This window comes from Callithrix jacchus, chromosome 21 (genome assembly GCF_049354715.1).
Source record: "Callithrix jacchus isolate 240 chromosome 21, calJac240_pri, whole genome shotgun sequence".
Taxonomy (NCBI): Eukaryota; Metazoa; Chordata; class Mammalia; order Primates; family Cebidae; genus Callithrix; species Callithrix jacchus.
The window spans coordinates 38,578,351-38,604,436 of record NC_133522.1 but is presented as its reverse complement, the minus strand read 5'-3'; the positions used below and the strand labels follow the sequence as shown (position 1 = coordinate 38,604,436).

Below are 26,086 nucleotides of genomic sequence, written 5' to 3'. Positions count from 1 at the left end.
AAAGCCAGCCGTCACCCACATGCTCTGGTCCTCGAGGGTGGCTGCCATGCCTCATGCTGTTTGGTCTACAGTGCCAAAAGGTTGGGAAGAAGGACAATTAGAACAACCCAATGGTTTCAGTGACACGGAAGCCATCAACAACCATTTGGAAACCATTCGAAATGGTGGGTGGGGACAGAAGCTTGTTTGGAAAAGGTTGAAAAGTGAATGGACGGGACAGACGTGGTGGCTCATGCTTGTAATCCCAAGATTTTGGGAGACCAAGGCTTGAAGATCACCTGAGACCAGGAGTTTGAGATCAGCCTGGCCAACATGGAGAAACGCAGTTACTACAAAAAGTACAAAATTAGCCGGGCATGGTGGTGCATGCTTGTAATCCCAGCTACTCAGGAGGCTGAGGCAGGAGAATCACTTGAACATGGGAGGCAGAGGTTGCAATGAGCCGAGATTGCACCATTGCACTCCAGCCTGGGCAATAAGAGTAAAACTTTGTCTCAAAAAAAAAAAAAAAAAAGTTAAGAAAGTCATGTGGTAGGCAGAATAACAGCCCCCAAAGATGTCCACAGGCCTTAATCCCCAGGACCTGTGATTATGTTAACTGACATTCATAGTAAAGGTACTTGGCAGATGTGATGAAGTTCAGGGTCTTGAGTTGGTGAAATTCCCCTGGATTATCCGGAAGGGGTTTATGTCATCATAAGAATCCTTAAGAGGAGGAAGGCAGCTGGGCGCGGTGGCTCAGGCTTGTAATCCCAACACTTTGAGAAGCTGAGGCAGCTGGCTCACCTGAGGTCAGGAGTTCTAGACCAGCCTGGCCAATATGGCGAAAACGCATCTCTACTAAGAATCCAAATTTAGCTGGGCATGGTGACAGGTGCCTGTAATCCCAGCTACTTGGGAGGCTGAGGCAGGAGAAACACTTATACCAGAGAAGTGGAGGTTGCAGTGAGCTAAGATCGTGCCATTGCACTACAGCCTGGGCAACAAGAGAGAAACTCCATCTCTTGGCTGGGCATGGTGGCTCCTGCCTGTAATCTCAGCACTTTGGGAGGCTGAGGCAGGCAGATCACCTGAGGTCAGGAGTTCAAGACCAACCTGGCAAACATGGTGAAACCCCTCTCTACTAAAAATGCAAAAATTAGCCGGGCATGGTGGCAGGTGCCTGTAATCCCAGCTGCTCTGGCAGCTGAGGCAGGAGAATCATTTGAATCCAGGTGGTGGATGTTGCCGTGGGCCGATACAGTTTGTATAGATGACTGCTGCAACAGTGTGGTGACGATGAGCGAAACAGCTGTAACTGTAAGAGCTGATGCTCAGGGAGAGACTTTTTTTAATTTAATTTTTATTTTTGGTGCTGTGACTCGAATTTGAAGCTAGATTTTTAAATAATTGTGATTGAGTTAAAGTTGGAAGAGGCTTGTGTATATATAAATACGTATGCAGATGACCCTTACATCATATGTATTAGATTTCTTTCTTCCCTCCCTCTCTCCCTTCCTCCCTTCCTTCCTTCCTCTTTCTCTCTTCTCTTTCTCTTTCTTTTCTGAGAGGAAGTCTCTCTTTGTCACCCAGGTTGGAGTACAGTGGGATGATCTCCACTCACTGCAACCTTCGCCTCCTAGGTTCAAGCAATTCTACTGCTTCAGCCTCCAGAGTAGCTGGGATTACAGGCACACACCACCATGCCAGGCTAATTTTTGTTTTTGGGCAGGCTGGTCTGGAACTCCTGACCTCAAGTGATCCACCCACCTCAGCCTCCCAAAGTGCTGGAATTACCAGGCGTGAGTCACTCCGCCTGGCCCATATGTATTAGATTTATTTTTTTCTTATTGCCCCCATCTCCCTTTTTTTGTTTGTTTGTTTCTTTCTTTATTTTGTATTAGATTTCTTACTGTGGGTTATGGTTCGACAAATCTGAAGGCGGGTATTGTCGAGAGACTGCTCAAAATGATGAACCGTGGGTTCCAAGCTAAATATAGGAAAGAAAATGAGCAGAGAAGAGGGGCGGGGCCCAGCCCAAGGGACCAGAGGATCTGATGAGGACCAGCAAGGTCAGAGGGAGGGAACCACACAGCAGGCTGGCGAGGCAGGTGGCTGTGCCCACGCATTGTTTGAAGAGTGATTTCAAGGTGGATTTGCAGGTATTGGAAATGTCCAGGAGTGGCCATGGAAGGGGGTATAAGAGGTTGGTGGAGAAGGTTGCTGGAAATGAGGATGCCAGGACTAAGCGTGAAGATGCCCTGTGGACCAGGCGTCTCCCAGGATGAAGGTAAGAAGTGGGGTGGAGCGGGAGCCTGCTGCCAAGTTGTCCTTAAACAAAAGGCAGATGACAGATGAGCTGCTCCCGATCTCACACCCTTTCCGGCATGCTCCTTCCCCGGTAGGCAAGCTCATGCATTCCAGTGTGTGGGGCAGAGTCATCATGCTGCTGAGCTTCCCACACCTTGGCTTCTTGGCTGGTTCAAGACAGATCCTTCCTAAAGAACAACTACTAATGAAACTGCTTATTAACGATTCCCTCCAGGTCAAATTCTCCACCATGTGCATCAGTCAAAACTGCTTTGTTTCTTAATAGTTTCAGTAAGAATTTTTGCAATCTAACTCTATTTGTGGGCAAGTATTTACTCTCCTGGAAGATGGCAGATGTGCACACTCGGTTAAGAAACCAGTCCTGGAATCCAGGAGAGCTTGGAGATGCTCTGTTGAACCTTGTTAAACTGGTGAGGGGAGGAAATGGGAGGATGTAGGCTCTTTTTTGTCACACTTCACAACACTCAGGGATCTTGGAACAGCTCATGTTTAACTCCAAGACACTCTTTCTTGGTGAATACTCCCACTGTGAATCAGCAGAAACTCTTACAGCTCCTGTCATGGCTAAAACCTTTCTCAAAGGAGCATCCTGAAAGGCCTCAGTTGAGCAAATCTTACAACAGTTTAGACCAAAGTTCTTAGGTTTTCATTTTTTAATATAGATGAAGAGTTCATGACATGAACCCCTAAGAGTGGTGGGAGCTCTCCTCCATCTTCTGAAAGGCACAGGGAAGTCCTTCTTGGGATCATCCTCATCACATTTACAATGAAAATCCATTTATATTCAAATAATCCAGGGACTGTAGAAAGGCTAGTGTGAGAGGAAAATAAATCTTGGGACCACACGCTTACTAAGCCAACGGAAAAGTCAAGCTGGGAACTGGGTCATGCAAACCTGCCTCCCATTTGGTTCCTAAGATGGCTACAAAGATGAAAATCCACTTTGGGAGGCCAAGGCGGGTGGATCACAAGGTCAAGAGATCGAGACCATCCTGGTCAACATGGTGCAACCCCGTCTCTACAAAAAATAAAAAGAATTAGCTGGGCACAGTGGTGCGTGCCTGTAATTCCAGCTACTCAGGAGGCTGACGCAGGAGAATTGCCTGAACCCAGGAGGCGGAGGTTGCGGTGAGCCGAGATCGCATCATTGCACTCCAGCCTGAGTAACAAGAGCAAAACCCCATCTCAAAAAAAAAAAAAAAGATGAAAAGCTACATACATCCCTCACCTTTTGCCCACAAGGAGATTCCTTGCAGGCCCGAAGGTCTTTATTTTATTTATTTTTATTTTTTTGAGATGGTGTTGGGATTCACTCAGGGTGGTTGGCAAAATATTAAGGGAAATATTAGGGAAAGTTATAAGATTATAGTCTCAAATCTTTCGGAAGGCCGAAAGTTTCATTAACTTGTAATAATAGGATGGGCTGAAGGCAGCTGGTTCTTACCTTACAGCATTACGTCCCAGGGTGAAGATTAGGGATAACAGAAGCTTCTCCGGTTAAGTCTGTTTACCCCCACATTCCTTTGTCCCTACTCTAGCTAGCTAGAGTTTGCTCATGTAACCTTTGTGCTGGATGGCCCTCTCAGGGCGAGGTTGAAGGGGGAATCCCCTTTAATGGTGTTTGTTCTGGGCCCCTGAATCAAAGCTTTTATAATTTCTAAAACCACTCTTTTAACCGTGTTAATCATCCACAAGCGTGTTCTTAGAACCTCTGTTATTAAATCTATACTGAATAAATGCAAGGAGGAACAGCTAGAAAGAGGTCGGGTAGCTGCAACTGCCCTCTGAGAGTAGCTGATGACTTCCATAGCCCCTTTGTTCACTGTACTTTGTGTGTTTGAGTGTATTTATTCATCTGGCATGGAGTCAGCGTTTGCAGGATAGAGTGGTGGTGATCAACATCTCAAGACTGAGTCTTGCTCTGTCACCCAGGCTGGAGAGCAGTGGCATGATCTTGGCTCACTGCAACCTCTGCCTCCTGAGTTCGAGCAATTCTTCTGCCTCAGCCTCGTGAGTAGCTGGGACTACAGGTGTGCACCACCACACCCAGCTAATTTTTGTATTTTTAGTAGACATGGGGTTTCACCATATTGGCCAGGCTTGTCTCCAACTCTTGACCTTGTGATCTACCCACCTCAGCCCCCCACAAAGTGCTGGGATTACAGTGTGAGCCAATGTGCCTGGCTGATCTTTACTTTAAAACAGTTCTGTTGAATTTCACCCTGGCAATGTAAATTGATAGCTTTTCCACAGATGTGGGACAGGACAGAACTCAAAGTCATCCTTCTGCCTGCCTGAGACAAATGCATAGCTGGTTGCTTCCTCTGCTCTATTGTCTACATTATCTTATGTAAAATTGCAGATTCATTTAGCCAGATGAAGTGACAGCATGAATGACTGTTTCCTCTCCCCCTCCCATATGAAAATTGTATATTCCCCCAATATCCATCCTTTCCCCTTTAAATACTGAAGCACTTAAAATTATCTCTGGAGAAAGGCATAGATGTGTCTCCCAGGTGAAGGTCCTTTATTTTAGCAAGTAAACCCCCTAAATGATTACAACTTGCCTTAGTCATTTTCACTGATTTATGCCAGATAAATAACTGATTTTCAAAGAATTGTGGTATGTGTCCCAAAGTTTTCTATAGGAGTGTGATATTGTAAAATATGTTTTTGATCTTATACGTGTTTCCTTCCATACAATTCCTAAAACACTTAGACTCTGCAAATCGAGGTGTTTCATATGCTATTAAGTTGATTGATGTCTGACAGCCCTTAGGTAGCTTCAGGATGGGGGCTGGTCCCTGGAAAGACCAAGGCAAGATTAGATTGTTGGGACTTTCAGCCCACCCCGCAACTTCCAGGGAGAGGAGAGGAACTGAAGGTTACATCGATCACTAATGGCCAGTGATTTAACCAATTACGCCTGTGTAATGATGCTTCTATAAAAATCCAAAAGAACTGGGTTTGGAGAGCTTCTGGATAGCAGAAAACGTACAGGTTTCTGAAGGGCAGGGTGCCCAGGGTGGGCACAGAAGCTCTGTACGCTTTCCCTCATCCCTTTTCCTATGTGTCACTTCATCTGTATCCTTTATAATTGCCTTTATAATAAACGGATAAACATAAGTAAACTTCCCTAAAGTTTTTCTGTGAGCCACTCTCGCATGTTGATGGAACCCACGGAGGGGGTCATGGGAACCTCAACTTGAAGCTTGTTGTGCAGAAGTTCCAGAGGCCCGGACTGTGGCTGCTGGGAAGAAGAGCTGAGCCCTCGGTCTGCGGGATGTGATGCTGTCTCCAGGTAGGTGGCGTCAGAATTGAACTGGAGTATACTCAGCTGGTGTTTGCTGCAGAATTAACTGTTTGCTTGTTGGTGGGGAGGAATCCCCAGACATTTGGTCACAAAAATATTCCGTGTTGACTGTTGTTGAGTGAAATTGTAACTATGTTTTAAAGCTTATGCCAGAATTCCTGCATGGCTGATGGAAGTGGGTTTTGCAAAATGAAAGTGAAGGCAGCTTTATTGTCTGATGGGAAAAATGGCCCATTACTTTGGCACCTGTGTAAACTTACCCTATCAGAATGGGAGTGGGCTGAGGAGATACTTGCTAGACTAGTATTGCTGCCTGCTATCTAGACCAGCCCAGTGGCAATTCTAATGTCCCTTCCAAAGGTTATTAATAAAGAAAATGAAAAATAAGCCCGGCATGGTGGCTCACACTTGTAATCCCAGCACTTTGGAAGGCCGAGGCAGGTGGATTACCTGAGGTCAGGAGTTCAAGACTAGCCTGACCAACATGGAGAAATCCCATCTCTACTGAAAATACAAAAAATTAGCCAGGCATGGTGGTACATGCCTGTAATCACAGCTACTTGGGAGGCTGAGGCAGAAGAATCACTTGAACCCAGGAGACAATGGTTGTGGTGAGCTGAGATTGTGCCATTGCACTCTAGCCTTGGCAACAAGAGTGACACTCTGTCTCAGAAAAAAAAAAAGAAAAGGAAAAGGAAAAATAGTAGCTGAGGGTAAAGGAAGACATACATGGATTAGGAATTGGGAAATCTGATGTTACATTAACAGCCCGGGAGAGGCTCAGAGCAAGAGATGACACTGTCTTAGCTGGATGATGCCAGATGCCTGAAGGGTGAATCTCCAATGTGCCGGGACCGAGGCTGCTTCTGGAACCCGGCACGATCAATGAAAGCCTGCAAACCTGAGCAGCCTCTCCCTGGGAGACATTCATCCAGTATGATGATGCACTGGACTAACTCATGAGTGAACGGGATTCTAGAAATGTGGCTGTCTCTTTTGAGCTGTACATCTTTATGATGTAAAGAATTCTGGTTCAAAGACCCGGGGCAAGTGTAACAGGTGTTTTGCAGGGGACTAAGAGGAAGAGGTTCTATGGCAAAACAAGCTTAGGATGCCAAAGGTTAAACCAAGGTCAACACAGTTGACCAGAACTCCTCAGAGCCACAGCTATGCCAGTATGCATCACTGGGACATTCCAGCAGTAGGCAGAGTGGGCAGAAACTGCCTCCTGCATTTGGCCAGCCCCGATGGGTTTTTGCTCGGTTTTGGTTTTGGTTTTCATGAAGGGACTGAGGGTTAGTGTCAAGTACGTCTTTTTTTTTTTTTTTTGTAGAGATAGAGTCTCACTCTGTCACCCAGACCAGAGTGCAGTGGCACAATCTCAGCTCATTGCAACCTCTGTCTCAGATTCAAGCAATTCTTGCGCTTCAGCCTTCCAAGTAGCTGGGACTATAGGCGAGCACTACTATGCCCCTCTAATTTTTTGTATTTTTAGTAGAGACGGGGTTTCCCATGTTGCCCGGGCTGGTCTCGAACTCCTGAGCTCAGGCAATCTGCTCACCTCGGCCTCCTAAACTGCTAGGATTATAGGCATGAGCCACTGCACCTGGCCATCATTCTTAAGGGAACATTCACTTGAGTTCCGTAAAACATGGTCAGGAGCAAGAGCTACATCTAAGTTGGAGGATTTTATTTATATATTTATTTATTATTTTCCTTAGAGATAGGGTCTGGTTCTGTCACCCAGGTTGGAGTGCAGTGGCATGATCATAGCTCACTGCAACCTTCGACCCCTGGGCTCAAGTGATCCTCCCACCTTAACCTCCTGAGTAGCTAGGACTACAGGCGTGTGCCATCACACTTGGCTAATTTTAAAATTTTTAGTAAAACTGGGATCTCACTATGCTGCCCAGCCTGGTCTCAAACTCCCGGTCTCAGGCCATCCTCCCACCGTGGCCTCTCAGAACTCTGTGATTACAGGCATGAGCCATCGAGCCTGCTGAACTCGGCACTGATTAAGGCATTTCCGAATCCCATATGGCTCCTCACTGTGAGCAGGCCAGTGATGGACAGGGAGAAAAAGCGTGGAGCAGAGGATTCCAAGCCCCAAGACTGCCAGGCATGGAGGCTGGCACACACGGAGCTCTTGGGCCTAGGAGCTTGAAGCTGCAGTGAGCTACAATCACACCACTGCACTCCAGCCTGAACGGCAGAACGAGACCCCATCTCTTAGATGAATAAATAAATAAAAATCCCAAGACTATGGCCAAGCCTGGGATTAGGGTGTGTGACTTTGACAGTCACCTCTTGGGTTTGGTAGCTTCATGTTTTGCTGTGAGGATTAAATGATATAATGGGCAGAAGCATCTCTTTTTTTTTTCTTTATCATAAACCACTGTACATCTCTAGGGTATTACAATTATATTGCTTTTTTTTTTTTTTTTTTTTTGAGATGGAGTTTTGCTCTTCTTGCCCAGGCTCGAGTGCAATGGTGAGATCTCAACTCACTGCAACCTCAGCCTCCCGGGTTCAAGAGATTCTCCTGCCTCAGCCTCACAAGTAGCTGGGAATTACAGGTGCTCCATGCCACCACCATACCCAGCTAATTTTCTGTATTTTTAGTAGAGACAGGGTTTCACCATGTTGGTCAGGCAAGTCTCAAACTTCTGACCATAGGTGATCCACCTGCCTAGGCCTCCCAAAGTGCTGGGATTACAGGTGTGAGCCACTGCGCCCAGCCATGTACTGTAAATCTTGAAGAACACTAATTAACATAGAGCTTCCATTGGTACAATGCTGAATAACCCAACTCTAATCAAATTACATTCGCAGTCAACCCTCTCAGCTCTGAGCACCTTGATATAAAGTAAACAGCTCAGAGACCGGCACACAACCCTGTGGCTGCCCTCAGTCCACAAATGTCACTGCTGAGCCTGGAGGAAAAGCGTTATCCCCCCTCCCCACCCTTCTTCCCTCCTTTCTTCCCTACCCACTCCCTTCCTTCCTCCTTCCGTTCCTTCCCACCTTCCTTCCTAATAATTATGATCTAAAAAGTTACTAGTATTTAGAAGAGGCCAAAAGAGCTGTACATTCTTCCTCTCTTTCTTTTCTGAAGCCAGAGGCCTGCAACGAAGTCCAAGTTTCCTGAGGGCTGACGTAGCATGAGTCACTCTGAGCGCAGGGTATAAGAACATCAGTCACTGGCCCCACATCGGTGTGCTAAAGTCCCCTAATCACCAGGGGCCAATTTCACAATCTTACTTCTGAGAAGAGAAAGGAATTCAATTGCTACGTCCTTGCCTTCCCTCCCACTCTCTTTTTTTTTCTTTCTTCTTTAAAATAACGTGCCACCCTCCATTGGTTAATGCTTTAGATAAGAGACCACGCCCTTGTAATCATAAATCCTGAAAGGTGTTTTTACATGTTTGAAGTCCTTTCCCAGAAAAAGATGTTTTTTTCTTTTGTGTTCACGAATGCACTTAGAGAATTGGCAATGGCATTGGGAGCCATGAGTCAGGGGTCCTGAGGGTACAGGAAAGGCCCCATGACCCAGGGCTCAGGACTGGCACTACACACCCAGGAACGTCAAGATCAAAGGGTGAAGTCAGGTCTGAGTTTAAGGCCTTCCTCTAGTCCCAGGTGTGGTACTAAGAAGGTGAACTTGGAAGCGAATCATGAAGAGAACTAGAGCCACCAGCCTGTTTCTTGGATATTTGGGGGGCTCCCGTTAGGGATGACCAAGGATAGCTGTGACCACGCTTAGGTGATGAGCTCAGATCCTAGTCCTGAAGCAAACCACAGAGAGAAGGTGAACTGAGAGTCCAGACAAGGCAGAGGCAATACGTTTTCTTCATGAGCACACAGGAGGAGTATATTTTCCAGCCCGTCCTGCCCCAATCTCCTTGCAGCACAGTGGGCCCGTGGAAAATTCTGGACAATGGAGAGAGGGCAGAAGTGATGTTTGCCACTTGAAGGTCTGGCCCTTGAGACCCCTTGGACCCTCCTCTCCCTCTTTCTGTCTGCTGTCACAAGTGGATGACAGAGGGGCAAGGACAGACTCTGAGGACCCAGAAGACAGGGGAGACACGGGATGGAAGAAACCTGGTTCCGAACTGCCCCTGGCCTTTGAATTCTTGTAGTTAACATTGCTTTCTGATAGTCACCCAATTAACTCCCATCTTGTGGATTTTTCTCCCTTCTTTTCCCTTTCTGTATACTGATGCTGTGATTCGTCAAGCCCCGTCATTTTCCACCACATATTCACATGTACTGTAAGTGGATTTTTCTAGGTAGCTGCCCATGTGTATATTTATATGTAGGGATTCAGATTTTTGTGGCTGTCTTGGCATTTGTCTACACTGTATGCCAACCCACTGTATGCCTTTCCAACTCCAAACAAAAATCCGAAGTCCCATGCCACTGGGGCCCCTTCTATCCCATCCAACCTCATCCAGCCTCATCTCCTGCCACTCTCCTGTTTGACTTCAGCCACAGTGCTTTCCCGTTTCTCGAAAATGCTAAGCATACTCTGACCTCAGGACTTTTGCTTTAACTGTCTCTCAGCTGCAAGCAGTCTTCCTCCAGACACCTGCTTTCTCCCTTCATCCCTTCATTCAGCCTCTTGTGCCAATGTGGCCTCATCAATCACACCTTTCCGGGTAGCTGTGTAAGACAGCACACCTCCTGCCCCACACCACTGACTCTTCTGTATTTTGCTACATAGCGACACCTTGCCTATTTTCCCCCTTTGGGATGTAAGCAAGGACTTCGCTTTATTTATTGCTGTATCTCCAGTAGCTAGAGTTTGTCATACAGCAGTATGTCATCATATAGGACAATGAACAGTTCCTGAATGAATGACACATTAAAGCAGACTACCAGAGCAAGAGCAGATCAAAGGTGAATATGGGAGGGCAGATTCCGATTAATCTTCCTAAGCAAGCAGCATAACCCAGGACTTACAGATTTCTCTATGTAATATGCTACACACACATATACGGAGAGAGAGAGAGAGTGAGAGAAAGTGAGAGAGAAATCACATCAGTCAACTAATTTTTAAAAGTTACTCTAATGCCGAGTACAGTGACTCACACCTGTAATCCCGGCACTTTGGGAGGCTGAGGCAGGTGGATCACAAGCTCAGGAGTTCAAGACCAGCCTGGCCTGGTGAAACCCTATCTCTACTAAAAATACAAAAATTAGCCAGATGTGGTGGCATGTGCCTGTAATCCCAGCTACTCAGGAGGCTGAGGCAGAGAATTGCTTAAACCAGAGAGGCAGAGGTTGCAGTGAGCCAAGATGGTGCCACTGCACTTTAGCCTCGGGGACAGAGGGAGACTCTCTGTCTGAAAATACATATATATAATTAAATAAATAAAGTAAAAAGTTTCTCTAAATGTGCTGTGTTGGTCTCGAATTACAATCTTTAGATTACACTACTATTTTATTTCAAACAAGACTGGTAGAAACTTCTCCACTCCTTTTCAACGAAAGACCTTAAATCCCATAAAAATGAACACCTTGTTCTTTCACCAAGTACCCACCTTAGAAAGTTACACAGCGAACGCCATCTGAATTAGATTAATTTAAAAGTAACTGGATCAATCCCCCTTACCCCAAGCATCTAGATGGAACACTTCTCTTTTCTTTGGGATGCAGAGTCACTTGGCGATGAAGCCAGGTTCGCAGTGCATTTGATAACTTAATGCAACTTTTTACTAGCACTTAAAACTCAGATATGAAATCTATACTTGATCTTTTCTGCTTGGAATTGGCCAGATTAGTGGCTCTGGCCCCACATGCAACAAAAGGCTCTCAGAAACACTCAGGGTCGCTAACCAATCGGGAGGACCAACAGAGCTGGACAAACAGACAGGAGGGTGGAAGGGCGCCGCCTCCCACCCCACCCACTTAGCCTTTCAACTCTGCCTGCTTGGAGGATGTGTAGGATGATCAAGGTAGGCAGGACACTTACTTACCTTAACTTCAAGGTAGAAATTAAGGCTTGAGGGCATTTATTTGGTGCCTTATTCAGTTAATTGGAAGATTAAATGGTAATTTCACTGCTCTTAATAATTAAACCCTTTTTTTCACTTCAGGGATGATAATGACATTTGGAATGTAGTACTATAAACCTTGAAAATCTATTTCGAAGATGATTGGATTTAGGAGCAGGACAGGTTTGCTGTACACACTTGACGGATCATGCTTTGTTCCCCAAAGCAGCAAAAAGAGCCAGAGCCTGGAAGTTTCTAAAACTTGAAGCAGATGTAAATGGCAAATCAAAAAAATCATACCTAGAGAATAGTTCGGGTGACCGGCTATATCTCTTACAGCCTCGCCATTGGCTCGGTGGAGGATTTCGGAGAGGTCACTCAGTTTCCCCTTCTTTGGTTTCACCTTAGGATAAGGGGAAGTCTCAGCATTTCTTCCTTTGCATTTCACAGAAACACAGGAGGCTGGATTGACAGTCAGCAAATGTAAAGAAATACAGTGCCCACACGGTAATTATGCCGGCCTGGCCTCAAGCTTCATATTCATTCTTAATTGATTCCCTGGCACACTCGCCAGGAACCTGGCTAGTTTCAACGAATGGCCCTAGGGGCCCGCGCTTTCTTAATTCTCCTGTGGACCTTTATTCACTCCCCTGCCTCCTTCCTTTGCTGACAGTGGTCCCTTCTGGCTACCCCAGTCTTCTTTTTTTTTTTGAGATGGAGTCTCACTCTGTTGCCCAGGCTGGAGTGCAGTGATGTGATCTTGGCTTACTGCAACCTCCACCTCCTCGGTTCAAGCAATTCTCCTACTTCCACCTCCCAACTAGCTGGGATTACAGGCATGTGTCACCATGCCTGGCTAATTTTTTTGTATTTTAGTAGAGATGGGGTTTTACCAGGTTGGCCAGGCTGATCTCCAACTCCTGACCTCAAGTGATCCACCCACCTCAGCATCCCAAAGTGCTGGGATTACAGGCATAAGCCAGCAATCCTGGCCTCCGTCTTACGCTTACCATTCTTAATCGGTTGCCCCATTTTATAGCCACAGCTCGGATGAGCTGAGGGATTACATCGTCTGTCTCTGAGCACCTAAGACTTCTAATGTCTTCACCACCCTCCAGGAATCCTTTTTACGAGCTCTTGGTTGCTGGTTATCTCCCATATGCTTACGTTAAAAATCTGACCTCCAGTTCGCTGGTGCATCTACAATCAATCCTCACTACCCGCAGATTCTGTATCTGCAAATTCACCTATTTGTTAACATTTATTTATAACCCCCAAATCAATACTTGTGGGGCTTTCCTGGCTGTGCACTAGATGGTGAAGAAGTTGAATGGCTGATATATGGTCCCAGCAAAGACTCAGCGAGGCAGCCTCTACCTTTTGGTTTCAGCTCTTAAACCATAAATGAATGTCCTTTTCATGGTCTTTTGGTTGTTTTTTTTCTTTTTTTCTTTTTTGAGGCAGAGTCCCACTCTGTCATCCAGGCTGGAGTGCGGTGGCACGACTGCAACCTCCGCTTCTCGAGTTCAAGTGATTCTCCTGCCTCAGCCTCCCTAGTAGCTGGGACTAAAGGCATGTGCCACCACCTCCAGCTAATTTTTGTTTTTTAGTAAAGATGGAGTTTCGCCATGTTGGCCAGGCTGGTCTCAAATGCCTGACCTCAAGTGATCCATCCACCTCGGCCTCCCGAAGTGCTGGGATTACAGGTGTGAGCCACCGCCCCAGGCCAGGGTTCTCTTAAATGTAATGGAAAGAGGAGAATTGGAATGGCGGAGAGAGAGAACTAGGACCCTGCGTGAATGAATCAAGTTGTGTTGGAGAGAAACTGTATTTATAGAGAAGTGAAGGCTCTGTGTTTGGAGGCCAAGCAGGGTGGGGGTGAGCAAAGCCGTGGGAAGGAAAGCAAGGCCTCAAAAAACAGCTGCTCCTTCTTGATAGACACAGAGGAAACAGGAAAGACCGGGAGCCATGCGGTGTTATTTCTAGCACTTGAATAGCTTGGCTCTTAGAGTCTCAAGGCCTCCAGCTAGTGATCCGCAGATGCCATTACAGGGCAGAAGCATTTGCTGTCCCCGCATTCATCACTGAGAGACTCTGTGTGGCCTGGCCTCAAAGACAAGTTAGTCAATTGCTTATCATACGTCACAAGATGAATGCTGGGAGAGAGGAAACGCAGGGTGTGTAGGGAGAGGGCAAAAACGGCATGCATTTGACCCACCCGAGAGGTGATGGAGGCTTCCTGGTGAAAGGTGATGCCAGGAGGGAACCAGGAGGAAATGACCCTCAAGTAGCAGGGACAGGTGTGCAAAGGCTCAGCAGGAGCTTCTCCAGGATCAGCAGGGCTTGATTGCAGGGTGCAAGGTTGTCACTGAGGCTGGAGAAATAAGCAGTGCCTTGCTAAGAAGTCCAAATGTTCACCTAAAGGTACATGGGAGCTACTGCAGGCTATGAGCAGGGGGATGATGCCGTTGGTTGGCAGTGCAGAGAAACCCTGGGGTGACCTGCATCTGATGGACTGAAGAGACCCTTGAAGAAATCAGGGGACAGACAGTCCTCCGGGGGAGACATGAGGAGGGTGCCCACTGAGAGCACAGCAGTGGGGAAGGGTGTGAGACGGATGGGAATCAGGACGAATTCACGGGTGTTTGGCCTGTGCAGACACACAGGGCCCCACGCTGAGAGGGGCCCCGAGCCTGGCTTACTGCTCTGCTATTACTGTCTTAAGATTCCTCCTCATTTTATGTTTGAATCTATGTTTTGTTTTGTTTTGTTTTGTTTTGAAAAAGAGTCTTGCTCTGTTGCCCAAGCTGGAGTGCAATGGCATCATCTTGGCTCACTGCAACCTCCACCTCTGGGTTCAAGAGATTCTCCTGCCTCAGTCTCCCGAGTAGCTGGGACTATGGGCACCTGCCACCACACCCAGCTAATTTTTGTATTTTTAGTAGAGAGGGGGTTTCACCATATTGGCCAGGTTGGTCTTGAACTCCTGACTTCAAGTGATCTGCCCGCCTTGGCCTCCCAAAGTGCTGGGATTACAGGTGTGAGCCACTGCACACAGTCTGAATCTATGGTTTTTTGTTTTTTGAGGTTTTTTTGAGATGGAGTCTCACTCTGACACCAGGCTGGAGTGCAGTGGTGCAATATCAGTTCACTGCAACCTCCACCTCCTGAGTTCAAGCAACTCTCCTGCCTCAGCCTCCCGAACAGCTAGGACTACAGGCATGCACCATCATATTTGGCTCATCTTTTGTATTTTTTACAGAAATGAGGTTAATCTCTGTGTTGGTCAAGCTGGTCTTGAACTCCCAACCTCAGGTGATCCACCCGCCTCGGCCTCCCAAAGTGCTGGGATTACAGGCATGAGCCACCACACCCAGCCTGAATCTATGTTTTATAAATGAAATCCAATGGAGCAATAGAACACGTGCATGGGCAGATGAGACACCCACAATATAAGTTACCCCTGTCCCTTGCCACCAAACTCACCATGGCGCATCTGCCATGCCCTGCACATAGAATCTTGGTGGGTCTGCAGTGCACTGGAGCTCAGCAAGGCTCCAAGTGCACATAAGGAAAGCCTACTATGTCCACAACGGAGTCTGAGAGAGAGATGCTGATGGCGCCAAGAGGCCGCACTTTCTATTATAGAATCGGAATTGCAAAACCAAGGCAATGGCATTCTAAGAAACAGGAACAAACAAGGCACCCTCTCCCAGCCTTTTCTACTCATCTGATTCCCCGTAATAGCCAACCACTTCCACTGGAAGTAATGACATGGGAGAGACAAAGATAGCGGAGTCATAGTGATTTTTCCTTTCAGTTCTTCCTTACATATCAGTAAGCCAAAGGTAGAGAGCGGTAGTAGATTGGGTAGGTGTGAAAAAGTGAAATAAAAAGAGCTGAGTTGCCCCGTGCGGTGGCTCCCACCTGTAATCCTAGCATTTTGGGAGGCTGAGGCAGGTGGATCACGAGGTCAGGAGTTTGAGAACAGCCTGGCCAACATGGCAAAACCCCATCTCTACTAAAAATACAAATATTAGCCGGGCATGGTGGCGGGTGCCTGTGTCCTAGCTACTCGGAGGCTGAGGCAGGAGAATCACTTGAACCCGGGAGGCAGGAGTTGCCGTGAGCTGAGATCTTGCCACTGCACTCCAGCCTGGGAGACAGAGCAAGACCCCATCGAGGGGGTAAAAAAAAAAAATCAGCTGAATTAGTTTCCCGCGATGTCTCACTGTTTCTGTGAGACAAAAAAAAAACCCACACGCAAAATACAAATTATGTCATTTCTGTGATTCCACATTTGAGTCAAATGTTCCTACTTAAATCTGGCATTGCACTCTATAAAGCGGAACAGTATAATCCATGCTAGTAATTTAAAATGTCAGTTTTTCTTTACTTAGAAGGACATTACATAACAAATAAAAGCATCATGATAAATTGAGACATAGAGACCACAGCAGAACGAACATGACTTATATGTTAGTACCTCAGCAATACTTTGCCTTGGATTTTTGAATAAGGGAGCCCATGATTTCATCTTGCACTGGGCCTTGCAAATTCTGCAGCTGGTCCTGACTCTGAAAACCAGGGTTTAGCCATAGAATAGGAGAGGTTGGTCGTCGGGACGTGGGGTATGGGAAGAGAGAGGAGTTAGGCATGGCTGCAGGGTTTTAAGCCGGTGGTGCCACTGGCTGGAAAATCTAAGAAATCCAGCATCGAAGGGCAGGCTTTGTGAATCTGTTGTGGATGGGCGGGGCCTGCAGGGCCCCTGGGACACCCTGCCTTGGAGGAGCGTGAGCAGCAAGTCATCAGCACAGAACGTGGCTGAGGCTTGGGAGGGGCTACTGAGGGAGGAACTCTGGGCAGGGATGCTGAGGAAGGCAGACACTTAGGAAATGGAACCACAGCCGGGAGCGGTGGCTCACACCTGTAATCCCAGCTACTCAGGAGGCTGAGGCAGGAGAATCTCTTGAAGCTGGGAGGCGGAGGTTGCCGTAAGCTGAGACTGAGCCACTGTGCTCCAGCCTGGGCAACAGAGCGAGAATCCATCTCAAAAATAAATAAAATAAAATATTAACAAAAAGTAAAACACAAAAAAGAGATGGGACAACAAAGAAGGCCTCGTAAAGGAGATGGAGAGGACAGGGACAGGAGGAAAGGGGAGAGCTAAGGTGACAGCCAGAAGCAGGCTTGAGAGGCTCCCTAGAGTAGCGTTTTATTATCTCAAGTGACCGTGAGCAAATTGCTGAACCTCTCTGTGCTGCAGATATCTTGGATACAATGAAGAGAAAATGAAGACAATAACAACAGCACTTATGGGCGGGGCGGGGTGGCTGTGGTGAAGATTAACTGAACAGTTTCTACAGGAAGTGCTCAGAACGATGCTCTACTAAATGCCTCAGGCTGCTATAACAAGGTACCACACGCTGGGTGGCTTAGAACTACAGAAATGCATCATCTCCCACCTGCAGGCCAGAAGGCTGAGATGAAGGCATTCTCAGGACCACGCTCCCTCTGAAGATGCTAGGGAAGGATCTCCCTCCCAGCTTCCGCCAGTTCCTTAGCTGTGGCAGCACAAGCCCAGTCTTCACATAGCCTTCCCCCTGTGTGCATCTGTGTCCAAAATTTCCCCGTGGTACATATATAATTTTATTTATTTATTTATTTTGAGACGGAGTCCTACTCTGTTGCCCAGACTGGAGTGCAGTGGTACAATCTCGGCTCACTGCAACCTCTGCCTCTCGGGTTCAAGCAATTCTCCTGTCTCAGTCTCCCAAGTTGCTGGGAATGCAGGTGCTCACCATCACACCTGACTAATTTTTTTTGTATTTTTAGTAGAGACAGAGTTTCCCCATGTTGGCCAGGCTTGTCTTGAACTCCTGACCTCAAGTGATCTACTCACCTCAGCCTCCCAAAGTGCCGGGATTATAGGCATGAGCTACTGTGCCTAGCCTATTTTATTTTATTTTAAAATACAGATGGGGGGGGGTCTTACTATGTTGGCCAGGTTGATCTTGAACTCTTGGCCCCAAGCAATCCTCCCGCCCCAGCCTCCCAAAGTACTAGGATTACAGGCATGAGCCACTGCACCTGGCCAATTTCCCCTTTCCATAAGGACACCAATATACTGGATAAAGCCCACCCTATCAACCTCATTTTAACTTGGCTACCTTTGTAAAGACTGTCTCCAAATACAGTTGCATTTTGAGTTACTGAGCGCCAGGACTCCAGGTCTTTTGGCACTGGGGGGTGGGGCATGCAATTCAGCCCATGACAGTGCCCTGCTCTGTGAAATGCTCACCTTTATGAATATCACCCTCCGTGAGTTGTTTTCTTCAAAGGTATGAGGAAGAGACCAGGAAGGGGCAACCTGAGGGTGGGGAACCTAAATTTGTTGTGGCCACAATCTCCACAACAACGAGATGTTTCTCACACAGCACTTCGCAGCCCAGGTGAAGGTAAACATAAGAAGGAGAGGGAGTGACACATCCTGATAATGCGCCAAAGACAACCACAGGCAGAAATACCGGTGGCAGCAAGGCAGACAGGGAGCACTGCTCATGGCTCTGCCCACCCCACTTTTGCTCAGGGACCACCAGGAGGCCTGAGGTCCCAAGTGGACAGAAATCACCACAACCACCTCTCGGCCCCGGTCAACATATGCACAAGAGGCAAACCAAGTTTTGATCATTTATTAAAACCAATAAGAGGTTTTAATCTGTGGGTAAAAAGGCCTTGTTTGTCCGCAGTTCAGGGGATGGCTTCGAACTGACAGGCACTGGTGCGCTTTGAAGGGGGAAGCATTACCTGGGAGCTGGAGATAAGCAGATTAACAACTGGAGTTAACAGAAGCCTCGTGGAGCCAGGCATCACCTTAACAGAAATTATTCCTGGAGCTAATGTGGAAGCCATCAATCCCAAGAGAAAAGACAGGGCTGGGTGTGGTGGCTCATGCCTGTAATCTCAACACTTTGGAGGCTGAGGTGGGACGATCACTTAAAGCCAGGAGTTCAAGACCAGCCTGGGCAACAAAGTGAGCCCTCATCTCTACAAAAAAACTAAAATAAATTAGCTGAGTGCAGTGGTGCATACCTGTAGTCCCAGCCACTCAGGAGGCTGAGGCAGGAGGATCACTTAAGCCGAGGAGGTCAAGGCTGCAGTGACCTATGATCTCATCACAGCACTCCAGCCTGGGCAACAGAGCAAAACCCTGTCTCTAAAAATAGAGAAAAGAAGACAGATGAAACACCTGCAAAGCGGGCCAAAACTTAGAAAAAGGGAATTGCTCTATTTTAATTGAAGGATTGCAAAACAAAATTTTCAAGAGCAGCAGTGAAAGACATGCCTGCCACAGTTTCAGCAAAACCACAAGTCAGTAGACTCTGACTCTCCCACACCCACTCTCGCTAACCCCAAGCCCTCTCCTTCCTCTTCATCCTAATGCCACGAGTGACTTTTGTGGTGCCTTCCCCAAACCTTCCCCCTTTGCCAAAGCTCCAAGTTCCAGAGCTTCCTTTCTTTCTTCTCTTCTGCTTTAAGGCTTGCTTACTCTGAGTTCAAGACCCTTACAGCCTTGTTAGATAAATGGCTACGTAAGATGATTGGTTAATCAGAGAGAGTATGGCTGATGATGGCTTCTGCAATATGATGCAATGACCTATGCCTACCTTCACCAAACGATCAGCAGTCACTTCAGTGCAATGGGATAAACCATCAGCATGTCCCTCCTGATACGATGCACAGAGAAGAACACAACACCACCGCTGTGACAGTCCTGCCCCAAACGCATAAGAGTATCACCACCAAGAAACGTCATCCAGATCCAAACAAAGGGACATTCTATCAAATAACCATCTCGTGTTCTTCACGAATGCCAATTCTATGAAAGATAAAGAAAAACTGAGGAGCTGTTCCAGGCTAAAAGAGGCCCACTGAGACACAATTACTGAAAATAATGCATGATTGGGGATTATGTTTTGCTCCAGTGTGTGTTATTGGGTTAACTGGGAAAATGTGAATGAGGTCCATACATTAGAAAACTGTACTGTAGCAGGCTTAGTGTCCTGATTTTGCTCACTGCCTTGGTTGTGTAGGAGAAAGTCCTTGTTCTTAAGGAATACACAGGAATATTTAGGAGTAAAGGATAACCTGTCTGTCACTTAGAAAATAATAAAGCAAATGGGGTAACATGGTAGCATTAGGGAATCCCAGCAAAAGGTATAAAGGATATCTTTGTACTATTCTTGCAATGCTTCTGGAAACATAATAATCAATATTACATATTTAATAAGTAAATAAATGAAAAAGTGTGCAATGTTTCCCAGCAGGTGTCAACCTTGGCAATGTGTTACATCTCAGAAGCTCTGCATAAATATCAGTGCCCAGGCCCCAACCCAGAGATTCATGTTCAGTTAGCTGGGGGTGAAACTCCAGACGTCGGCACATGTGAAACACACCCAAGGTCATTCTAGTGTGAACCCAGTATAATAAGCAGCCAGGTCAGCCCTTGGTGTCGTTGGGTGACAGTAGAGTTCCAGGCTGGGGATTTTCTGAGGCCCCCATGTCTGCTTGTTCTGAGATCTGATCTCGGGGGCAGCATGGTGATGCAAAACAGGAGCACAGTTGTGAGTCCAGTCTCGGTCCTTCCACTAATAAGATGGGAGACCTGCGTCAGATCCCTTGCCTGGGCCAAGCCTGGGTTTTCTCAGCTTTGGAATGAGGTTAACCCGGAAGTGCCTCAGAGACCAAGGTGCATTCAAGGAAGAAGATGCCCAGGTCAGTAACTGATATGGTTTGGCTGTGTCCCCACCCAAATCTCCCGTTCTAGTTCCCATGATCACCACAGGTTGTGGCAGGGACTTAGTGGGAGATAATTGAATCACAGGGTGGGTCTTTCCCCTGCTGTTCTCGTGACATTGAATAAGACTCATAAGATCTGATTTTCTTTTTTTGTTTTGTTTTTTTGAGACCGAGTCTCACTCTGTTGCCCAGGCTGGAGTGCAGTGGTGTGATCTCAGCTCATGGCAACCACCACCTCCTGGATTCAAGCAATTTTCATGCCTCAGCCTCCCAAGTAGCTGAGACTACAGGCATGAACCACCATGCCTGGCTAATTTTTGTATTTTTATTAGAGATAGGGTTTCACCATGTTGGCCAGGCTGGTCTCAAACTCCTGACCTTAGGTGATCCACCCACCTTGGCCTCCCAAAGTGCTGGGATTACAGGTGTGAGTCACTGTGCCTGGCCTGATCTAATGGTTTTATAAAAGGGAGTCCCCTGCTGCCATGTAAGACATGACTTTGCTCCTCCTCTGCCTTCCACCTTCCACCATAATTGTGAGGCCTCCTCAGCCATGTGGATCTGTGAGTCCATTAAACCTCTTTTTCTTTACAAATTATCCAGTCTCAGGTATGTCTTTATTAGCAGACTGAGAAGAAACTAATACAGTAACCCTTACATCCCCAGGCCTCAAAATGGAGTTGCCACAGGATGGCAGTCTGAAACCCTTGTGATGTCCAGATGGCAAAAAGGACTTTGGATGAGTAGAGCTGGCCAACTTCTGGTATTGCTGGTGGGTCCTGTCATTGTGTGGGTGATTCCTTGCACCCCTGTCCCTTCACAGGACTAAATTCTGGGAGGGTTCTTGGGAAAGGGGCTAGAGAAGTCAAGAGGACACCAATCTTCCTCCAAGCAGCAGGAGGGCAAGCTGGCAAGGCCAAGCTCCCAAGTAAACCGAGGTACCTCCACGGGTCCCTTTGCGAGGCATGCTTAACCTGGGTTTTATGGAAAGAAAGTGCCCTCACCAAAAGGTGCTAAACAGGCCTGAGACTCCACCCTGATCACAGGTGCCAACCTCTGTGCTGCCCTAGACTCACCTAAAGCTGCACTGCCCAGAGTCACAGCCTCAGGCCACACGTGGCTACTGGGTACTTGAGATGTGGTCATCTCAATTGAGATATGCTATTAGTATAAAATATACACTAGATTTCCAAGTCTTCATAAGCAAAAAAAAAAAAAAGAGAAAGAAAATATCTCATTAAGAATTTTTAAGTATTCATTAACGATGAAATGAATATTTTGGATATATCAAAGTTTACTAGGAGAACTCATTTCACCCCTTTTACTTTTTCTAACATGGTGACTAAATGATTTAATATTACATACATGGGTTACCTTGTATTTCTATTGGACAGCTCTGTTATAAAGTCTGCACATTGTCCTTTTGTGGCTTATTTCCCGGATAATTTTATTAAATTAAATTGAGGGGCCAGGTGCAGTGGCTCACACCTGTAATCCCAGCATTTTGGGAGGCCAAGGAGGGTGGATCACCTGAGGTCAGGAGTTCAAGACCATACTGGCCAACGTGGTGAAACCCTGTCTCTACTAGAAATACAAAAATTAACCAGGTGTAGTGGCACATGCCTATAATCCCAGCTACTCAGGAAGCTGAAGCAGGAGAATCACTTGAACCTTGGAGGTGGAGGTTTCAGTGAGCTAAGATTGTGTCACTATACTCCAACCTGGGCCACAAGAGAGAAACTCTGCCTCAAAATAAATAAATAAATAATAAAGTAAATAAAATAAAAAATCAAATTCAGAGCCAGGCATGGTGGCTCACACCTGTAATCCCCAGCATTTTGGGAGGCTGAGGCAGGAGGATCATCTGAGGTCAGGAGTTCGAGACCAGCTGGCCAATGTGGTGAACCCTAGTCTCTACTAAAAATACAAAAATTAACTAGGCATGGTGTGGGCACCTGAAAGCCCAGCTACTCTGGAGGCTGAGGCAAGAGGATCATTTGAACCCGGGAGGCAGAGGTCAGTGAGCCGAGATTGCACCCCAGCACTCCAGCCTGGGCAACAGAGTGAGACTCCATCTCAAAAAATAAATTAATTAAAAAAAAATAAATTGCGGAAGAATTGAGCATGCAAAATAGAATCAGCCCTGGGCCCTGGATACCCTGTAGTTAGAATTCCCCTGCGGTTCTCAGGCTTCTGCAATTCCAACAAATACACATTTCCCTCATGTCCGCTAAAATGCAGATATTGTCAGATAATGCTCATTTCTCACGGCTTGCCTGAATAACACTAATGATCATTATAGTAATTTACAGCCTAATACTCAACGCTACCAATTTAACCCCAGCTGCGAGACTGAATCGCAAACATGACATTCTTTGAAAGTAAAGATCTCAATTAATATACCAGACTGCACAAACTCTAATAACTTACCTTTCCACAGAAAGAGAATATGTGGGTAATGAAGACAAATGGTGCAGAGTAGACTCTCATCAAAGACCCTCTGGCAGTAATGAGTTGCATTCTAGAAGGTTCCAGAAGGTTCTGTGGAAGGCTGCAATTTGGGATTGGTTCTCAGGTGTCTGTCTGACTGCTTAAGGATGAAGGCTCCTGGTTTGTGTTTTAGCTACACCCACAGGAGCAACAGACTGACATTCCTCCCGAACAGTAACAGACCCAGGCAGTGCAGAACCATGTGGGTTTTATCTGTTCTGTTGCCCACAGTCTGGTTTTATCTTAGACCCCACCTGGCGCAATCCATGTGGTGTACTGGCACTCCACTTAAGTTTCCTGTTTGTAAAAAGCCCCTTACATTTGGTGACTCCTCAGGGCTTTAGGGGAACTTTCTGGAAACCAGGAAGAAGGAAATAAAGGTTGTTTTGCTGAGGATGGGTGACATTGGCCACAGGACCCAAATGAGTGGTTTGAACAGAAAGTCACCTCCACACTGGACTGATGCTTGGGCCCAGAAGCTTATCTATTCACAGTTAAGAGAGATCCAGGGGTCAGACGTGATGTTTCAGTTCTTTTTTTAAAAATACAGTACATAATCTTTATCAACAAGAGAAGACAGGGGCATGGAGGACAAACTGTGCACTCTACATAAGTATACATGTGATGAGAAAAATCACTGTCCACTGTTCAAGGTCTAGGGAAGAAAACAACTAGGAAACGAGCATCTTCAAAAACAAGTTTTTCCTGCTTTTTTTAAAAAAATAGAGATGAGGTCCTGCTTTGTTGCCCAGGCTTGTCTCAAACTCCTGCCTTCAAGCCAGCCTCTCAACCTGGCCTCCCACGGTACTGAGATTACAGGTATGAGCCACTGTGCCCGGCCTCTGCCTACATTTTACATCAATTATACCCCGCAGTCAATGCTCCATGCAAGTATTTGATAAGACCAATAATGTCTTTCGGCCTGCATTTCCAAACTGTATCAAAACAGATAGTAGTAAAATCTTGCAAGAAGACGTTCCAAAAAAAACAATTATTAAATATCCAATGTTTTTACTTTTATTGCAGGAAGCCGTATTTATTTAAAAGCCACACTAATCTTTGCTTAGGAACATGGGGCCTTTTTATTAAAAGGGTATGTGGGGAAAAGATGCTTCCATTTTTAAATCTGAGCTGTTCTGAAAACTGAAGTTTTACGGCACCGAAGTGAGCAGGAATGAGAAAATGCCCTCTCGTCGGACAGCATTCTTACATCACCCACTTGAAAATTAAATCTGAAACAGAGTTCTGACAGGCCTGCTATTTTCCTCAGTGCCAAGAGCCACACAATAGACCTTTTTTTGGGACAACGCTCTTAAAATGCTTGGAAATTCAGAAGGACTGAGTCACAAAACTGTACAAATACTGCACACCCATTCCTGCTGGTGCCCCTGCTCGCTCTCTTGGAAACAATACTATATTTTCTCTGTGTTTGGCAGAAGGAAAGAAATATTTTAAGTAGAGTTGTGACTTGTTTGAAGGGGTGACAGAGGCACGCTCAGAAAGTGGAAGCCGCTCGGCAGTCTCGAGGCTTCTGGGCAGGGGTGGTAGTTAGCATTTCAGAAAAGTCCATTGGCTCCTCCTTCTCGATGTGGGCCATAAATGATGCTCAGCCCCATGACCACACAAACTCCAGCATATCCTGGTAAGTGTACAACATGCAGCAGGGAGAGCTGAATGCACTGTCCACAAAGTAACACCGAAGCTGTCTGTATGTGGGTGCATGGAGGCTGGGGGCGGGTGGTAGGGTTGGAGACAGAGAGAGCGGGGGGATGACAGCAGGAACACGGGGAAGGAGGAAAGTAGGTGAGGCACTGGGTGATGTAACACATAAAAATAAAAAGATCTCTGCACTGTCTTCCTGACTTTCTCTCTCTTCCTTTTTCATGTTCAAATCAAATTATCCACCCCCATAAATGCAACTGTTTCAGAGATTTTGAAATAATTGAGATGTGTTGCAAACACATCCTTGCATGTCAAGTGAGCAATGACTTCAAGTCCGAACACCTCTCCAGAGAGATACCTCAGTCTGATGTTAATGACAGCCGAGAGTTTAGCTTGAGATGTAGGCAAAAGGGCCAAACACATAGACAAGGTCCTTAGAGGAAAGGAAGGGGGAAACATTCTGAATAAAACCCCACTGGGCTAGAGAGGGTGGAGAGGCATAGTAGCCGGTGGATTTCATTTCTTTGGCTTAGTGGAACTAAAGACCCCCTTTGGGCTGCAGAAGGCAAGCTATACTTGGAGAACAGAGATTTTCAGAGCTGTCTAGGGACTCCAGACTAAACTCTGATTTAAAAAAAAAAAAATGTTTTGACTTTTTTCAGGTTCTAAAAGTGTCAGAAATAAACAAAACAAGGACAAGTCTGCTGGTCTAGCCCTGGGTTCCTCAACCTTAGCATGAGGACTGCATGATTCTTTTCCACAGTAGCAGATCACCTGAGGTCAGGAGTTCGAGACCAGCCTGGCCAACATGGCGAAACCCAAGCTCTAATTTTTAAAAAGTACAAAAATGAGCTGGGTGCAGTGGTGTGCACCTGTAATTCCAGCTACTCAGGAGGCATTGTAAGATGTTTAGCAGCGTCCCTGGCTTCCACCCACTAAGAGGTCATGACAAAGAAAACTGCCTCCAGGTATTGCCAGATATTCCCAAGGGACAAAATCACTCTTGGATTGAGAATCACTGGTTTCAACTAAACATTTGGAAAAGCAAAATTTTCACTGGGTAAAGATAGCCATCCCCTGTAAAGACCATATAGCAGTTTTGGCAAACGTTGACAAACCCAAATAACCTGCCTTGACTTGAATAGCCAGGGAAAAACACAGAAGTCTGAGACAAGAAAAGGCCTTTGGCTTCAAAGCTTAGTTTATGGTTTTTGAGAGCTATGGCACTAATTAAAAATTATCCTGGGCCAGGCACAGTGGCTCCCATCTATAATCCCAGCACTTTGGGAGGCTGAGGCAGGAGAATCACTCATGGCTAGGAATTTGAGACTACCCTGTGCAACAGAACAAGACCCTGTCTCTACAAAAATTTTTTTTTAAGATGGAGTCTCACTCTGTCACCCAGGCTGGAGTGCAGTAGCATGACCTCAGCTCAGTACATCCTCCGCCTCTCCGGTTCAAGTTATTCTCCTACCTCAGCCTCCTGAGTAGCTGGTAGTACAGGTGCATGCCACCA

At 46.4% G+C, this 26,086-nt stretch overlaps 1 protein-coding gene and 1 long non-coding RNA gene across 23 annotated transcripts in view; both read right to left on the bottom strand.

Moving 5' to 3' along the window:
• Positions 1-26,086, bottom strand: part of EVA1C (eva-1 homolog C) — a 107,396-nt gene that overhangs the window by 68,186 nt on the left and 13,124 nt on the right. For 2 of the 22 annotated variants that reach the window (XM_078358449.1, XM_078358453.1), the window contains exon 1: positions 19,287-19,384. The exons of 19 other annotated variants lie outside the window; for them this stretch is intronic. The gene's annotated coding sequence lies outside the window, so the exon portion shown is untranslated. Of the gene's footprint in view, positions 1-13,837; positions 13,994-19,286; positions 19,385-26,086 lie in introns of those variants that run through there. One more of the 22 variants, XM_078358454.1, reaches the window with a different exon arrangement.
• Positions 18,298-18,834, bottom strand: LOC144580635 (uncharacterized). The gene is made up of 2 exons (XR_013530557.1): positions 18,712-18,834; positions 18,298-18,433 (listed from the first exon to the last, which is right to left on the bottom strand). It is a non-coding gene; the product is annotated as an uncharacterized LOC144580635 (long non-coding RNA).